The 6,110-nt window shown below is 47.3% G+C and overlaps 1 long non-coding RNA gene across 1 annotated transcript; it reads right to left on the bottom strand.

Moving 5' to 3' along the window:
- Positions 1 to 569: 569 nt before the first annotated feature.
- Positions 570 to 4,848, bottom strand: LOC140722173 (uncharacterized). Its single transcript, XR_012097554.1, has 3 exons — positions 4,751 to 4,848; positions 4,361 to 4,425; positions 570 to 736 (listed from the first exon to the last, which is right to left on the bottom strand). It is a non-coding gene; the product is annotated as an uncharacterized lncRNA (long non-coding RNA).
- Between the last annotated feature and the right edge of the window lie 1,262 nt (positions 4,849 to 6,110).

Genomic DNA, 6,110 nt, shown 5'->3' with positions numbered 1-6,110 from the left:
GCGACTCGAGGGACTGAGTTATGGAGAGAGGGAGGGAAGGTTGGTACTTTATTCCCAGGAGCGTAGTACTAAACTTACAGCGTTGCAGAAACACAGGAGAGGCAGAGACAGAGACCTTTACCCAGGTTCTGGGTATCGACAACCAGACGGCTCAGGGTGGAGGTGAGAGTGGGTGAGAAGGAGAAAGAGAGAGAGCGGGCAGGGAGACGGAGTGTGTAGAGAGAACGGGGAGGGGGGGAGTGTGAGTGGGGTAGGGGAGAAAGAAGGAGAAAGGGGAAAGTGGTGGGTAGAGACAGCGGAGAAAGTGTGGGAGGTGAATGTGCGAGGAAATAGTGGGCGGAGAGGGGTGGAGTGAGAGCTAGGGTGATTGGGAAAGTGCGGGGAGGGATGGCGGAATGACAAGAAGGGGATTGATGGTAGATGTTTGTCGTTATCTGGAGAATGGAGTAGCAGGGAGGTGCAGTGAGGGTGAAGTGGGAAAGGGAATGATGGATGGAGGGAGAGTGGAAGAGAGATAACGAGAAGAACGAGATAATAGACACGTAATTCAGACGCCCCCATGGGCTGTTAACAGAGACCCTGGATGTTTTCAGCAATAGCCGGGCACAAAGGTGCAGACCTCTCGCAGATGAATCTGCGATCATGATTGCAAGGATAATTCATTCCTTTCGGTGTGCAACGAGTGCAGACGGGAGTTCCAGAGGTCACGTGATACAGGAGACCAGAGGCCGCTTTTCTATCAAAGAGGGTTAAAAAGTTTCAATACAGACAAAACAGCGATTAACCTCATTAAACCTAGCAATTGTACGCCTGTCAGTTTGACATCAGTGGTGGGAAAATTAATGGAAAGTATTCTAAGAGATGTTATATATAATTATCTGGATAGACGGTCCGATTCGGAACAGTCAGCATAGATTTGTGCGTGGAAGGTCATGTTTGACAAATCTCATTGAATTTTTTGAAGAGGTTACGAGGAAAGTTGACGACGGTAAAGCAGTGGATGATGTCTATATGGACTTCAGTAAGGCCTTTGACAAGGTTCCGCACGGAAGGTTTCTTGGAAAGTTTCAATCGTTAGGTATTAATATTGAAGTAGTAAAATGGATTCAACAGTGGCTGGATAAGAGATGCCAGAGAGTATGGAATTTGGAGTATTGTGTGGCGGTTTGGTCATCGAATTACAGGAAAGATATTAATAAGGTAAGAATGCTGTGAAGGTTTACATGGATGTTGCCGGGACTTGAGAAACTGAGTTACAAAGAAAGGTTGAATAGATTTGACAAGGTTCCACACGGAAGGTTAGTAAGGAAGTTTCAATGGTTAGGTATTAACATTGAAGTAGTAAAATGGATTCAACAGTGGCTAGATGGGAGATGCCAGAGAGTAGTGGTGGATAACAGTTTGTCAGGATGGAGGCCGGTGACCAGTGGTGTGCCTCAGGGATTTGTACTGGGTCCAATGTTGTTTGTCATATACATTAATGATCTGGATGATGGGGTGGTAAATTAGATTAGTAAGTATGTAGATGATACCAAGGTAGGTGGCGTTTTGAATAATGAAGTAGGCTTTCAAAGCCTGTAGAGAGATTTAGGCCAGTTAGAAAAGTGGGCTGAACGATGGCAGATGGAGTTTAATGCTGTTGAGTGTGAGGTGCTACATTTTGGTAGGAATAATCCAAATAGGAGATACATGGTAAATGGTAGGGCATTGAAGAATGCAGTAGAACAGAGTGATCTAGGAATAATAGTCAAACACGAGGAACTCTGCAGATCCTGAAAATTCAAGCAACACGCTCAAGATGCTGGTGGAACACAGCAGGCCAGGCAGCATCTTTAGGAGAAGCACAGTCGACGTTTCGGGCCGAGACGCTTCGTCAAGACAAACTGAAAGGATACATACTGACGAAGGGTTTCGGCCCGAAACGTCGACAGTGCTTCTCCTATAGATACTGCCTGGCCTGTTGTGTTCCACCGGCATTTGTGTGTTGTAGCAATAATGGTGCATAGTTCACTGAAGGTGGAATCTCATGTGGATAGGGTGGTGAAGAAAGGTTTTGGTATGATGGCCCTTGTAAATCAGAACATTAAGTATAGGAGTTGAGATGTAATGTTAAAGTTGTACAAGGCATTGGTAAGGCCGAATTTGGAGTATTATGTACAGTTCTGGTCACCGAATATTAGGAAAGATGTCAACAAAAGTACAGAGAAGATTTGTTAGAATGTCACTTGGGTTTCAGCACATAAGTTACAGAGAAATGTTGAACAAGTTAGGTCTTTATTCTTTGAAGCGCAGAAGGTCGAGGGAGTGATTGATAGAGGTATTTAAAATAATGAGGGGGATGGATAGAGTTTACGTGCATAGGCTTTTCCCATTGAGAGTAGGGGAGATTCAAACAAGAGTACATGATTTGAGAGCTGGGGGCAAAAGTTTAAGGGAAATACGATGGGGAATTTCTTTACTCAGAGACTGGTAGCTGTGTGGAAAGAGCTTCCAGTAGAAGTGGTAGAGGCAGGTTCGGTATTGCCACTTAAATTAAAATTGGATAGGTATATGGACAGAAAATGTATGAAGCGTTATGGGCCGAATGCGGGCCATTTGGACTAGCTGAGAGTAAGCGTTCATAACGGATTAGAAGGGCCGACATGGCCTGTTTCCGTACTGTAGTTGTTAAATGGCTATATGCTTATATGCTTTAGCGGAAAGACTGTTTCACGGAGACGCAGAGGGGCGTAGGGAACGTACGGGATATGGCAGGGGGTAGACAGAATGTGTGTAATTGAGGCGGCAGAGCAAGAGACAAGAGAGTCGGGTAAAAACGTAGGGAGGAAGAGTGTCCTAAGTCCTGAGACCGTTCCCAACCTAATCACACTAACACACTCGTTCTCCACAGCCCCGTGTTAGTCTCTAAACTAATGCTGCAACACTGGGGACCCCTCGCAGCCTCCGGTCTATTGCCAGACTAATCTCACTGACTCACTTTCTCTTCACAGTCCTGTTTCAGTCCTCATACGAATCCAACTGAAGTACGCTCCCGCGCCCACAAATCTGTTTCATTCCCCAACAAAATAACACTGTCCCACCCTCTCCCCACAGACTTGTGGCAGACACGAAAGGAACTCCATAGGCCCACTCTCTTCATGTGTCTGTGCCCAAATTAATCCCATTGCCGCTCCACCTCCCCACAGCTTCGTGCCAGACTTCAAACTAATTCCACGGCATCGCGCTCTCACTACTGCCCTGCGTCGGTCACCAAACTAATCCCAGGGTACTGGTCCTTCCCACAGCCCCGTTACAGTCCGCAAATTAATCTATTGCCCTGCCCTGTCCTTCCCCGGCAGACATGTGTCGGTCCCCAAAAAATTATCATTGTACCATCACCTCCCGACAAGTTCGAACAGTCTACAGACAATTCCCAATCCCCCTCCCTGTTCCCTCAAACCTCCTTCAGTCCGTAAACTAGTCCCATTTTCTCCCGTCAACTCTACGTCAATAGACAAAAGACAAAAGGTGCAGGAGTAGGTCATTCAGCCCTTCGAGCCAGCACCGCCATTCACTGTGATCATGGCTGATCATCCACAATCAGTAACCCGTTCCTGCCTTCTCCGCTATATTTAAGAGCTCTACATAAGTCTTTGAAAGCATGCAGATAATTGGCCTCCACTGCCTTCTGAGGCACAGCATTCCTAGATCCACAACTTTATGGGTGAAAAAATTTTTCCTCAACTCCGTTCTAAATGGCCTACCCCTTATTCTTAAACTGTGGCCTCTGGTTATGGACTCCCCCAACATCGGGGACATGTTTCCTGCCTCTAGCGTGTCCAATCCCTTAATAATCTTAGAACAGATTGGAGGAAAAACTTTTTCACCCTGAGAGTTGTGGATCTGTGGAATGCTGTGCCTCAGAAGGCAGTGGAGACCAATTCTCTTGATGCTTTCAAGAAAGAGTTAGATAGAGCTCCTTAAGATAGCGGAGTCGAGAAATATGGTGAGAGGGCAGGAACGGGGTACTGATTGTGAATGATCAGCTATGATCACATTGAATGGCGGTGCTGGCTCGAAGGGCTGAATGGCCTACTCCTGCAACTATTGTCTATTGTTTATTGTCTATTGTAAATCGCTGCAGTCCCAGGACCGAGTCTTGAGGTACACTGTTACTCACTGCCTGCAATCCAAACACTTTGTCTCCTGTCTGCCAACCAATGTTCTATCCATATCAGTACCCTACTCCCAATACCATGTGCTCTAACCTTTCCCACTAATCTCCTTTGTGGGACATTATCAAAGACATTCTGAAAGCCCAGGTACATTACGTCCACTGTCATTCCCCATTTTTCTTCATCCAGATCAGTCAAAATCTCACCCGTCTTCGCATTTTCCAATCCAGTATGCACGGTTTCGGTCGACAAGAAAGGGGGCTATAAAGTTCTGTGAAATTAAATTTATTTCATTATTGCCGAGTTTTGAAAACCATTGATGGAGTCACTCTCAGTTTATTACAACAGGAGTGAGTTGTGGGACGGTGCGGAGGGTGCTTCGTTTTGTATCTGACTACGAGAGTGTGAGATCGGACGGTACAGAGGGAGATTCCCAGTATTGTGTGATGAGACAGTGTGGAGGGTGATTCACTGTGTGTTTAACCCCAAGATTGTGTGATGAGACGGTGTGGAGGGAGATTCACTCTGTGTCTGACCCCGGGAGAGTGTGATGACTCCTTTGTTACTATGGGATATTCTCGAGGTGTGAGACCTACCATTTCATTCTTTGAATTGATTTCTAAGAGCCTTGAATTCCGGTTTGAGCATTCCTGCATTGATGTGTTCAAAGATGTTCCAAACGTGGATACGTAATAACACCGATCTTTGTTAGTGATCCAGTCCTTGGGACAGGTTTGCACTGGAAATCAGGAATAAGTAATAGTGAAGATCCATCCGTACTTATACATCGCAACTCCCGGTGGGTTGGGGGGTGTTCAGGCGCCCAGTGAATTACCCTCCACACTGCCCCAGTTTGAAGTACCCTCCTCACTGCCTCATATTTTCCCAGGATCAGAGATAGAGTGAATTTCTCTCCGCACCATCGGATCACACACTCCCGGGGTCAGACACAGAGTGAATCTCCCTCCACACCATCCCATCACACACTCCCGGTGTCAGACACAGAGTGCATCTCCATCCACACCGTCCCATCACACACTCCCGGTGTCAGACACAGAGTGTATCTCCCTCCACACCGTCCCATCACACACTCCCGGTGTCAGACACAGAGTGAATCCCCCTCCACACCGTCTCATCACACACTCCCGAGTTCAGTCACAGAGTGAATCTCCCTCCACACCATCCTATCACACATTTTTTGGTTCATTTGCACAGAGAAGTTCTGTGTTATCTGGTAAAGCGAATGACTAGAGGCCGTGGGGCCGAATCGATCTCACCCTATTCTCAAACTTTAAATGGGTAAGAAGCCCGGCTCGCTGGCTTGGAGCCGGGCGTGGTATGCGAGTGCCTCGTGGGCCACTTTTGGTAAGCAGAACTGGCGCTGCGGGAGGAACCGAACGCTGGGTTAAGGCGCCCGATGCCGACGCTCATCAGACCCCACAAAAGGCGTTGGTTGATATAGACAGCAGGACGGAGATGTTCTGTGTTATCTGGTAAAGCGAATGACGAGAGGACCCGCAGTTTTATCTGGTAAAACGAATGACTAGAGGCCGTGGGGCCGAAACGATTTCAACCTATTCTCAAACTTTAAATGGGTAAGAAGCCCGGCTCGCTGGCTTGGAGCCGGGCGTGGAATGCGAGTGCCTCGTGGGCCACTATTGGTAAGCAGAACTGAGGTCTGAGACACAGTGAATCTCCCTCTGCCTTGTCCCATCAGAAAACCCGATATCAGGCATGCAGAGAAGTTCCCGGGATCAGACACAGAGTGAGGATCTTAAAACGCAGTCCCAGCACATACCCGTTGCTTTAGGCACAGGGTAAATAATTTTCCATCACAAAATCCCCGCGACCGAGACATAGTGATGCTCCCTCCACTCAACCCCATCTGACATTTCTACAGTCAGGCCCGGAGTGATGCTCCCTCCACTAGATCACAACTGTGAAGAACCAGGGTAA

This window comes from Hemitrygon akajei, unplaced genomic scaffold, assembly GCF_048418815.1.
Source record: "Hemitrygon akajei unplaced genomic scaffold, sHemAka1.3 Scf000071, whole genome shotgun sequence".
Classification (NCBI taxonomy): Eukaryota; Metazoa; Chordata; class Chondrichthyes; order Myliobatiformes; family Dasyatidae; genus Hemitrygon; species Hemitrygon akajei.
The sequence above is the reverse complement of the archived record's forward strand: the minus strand, read 5'-3'. Positions and strand labels throughout refer to the sequence as shown.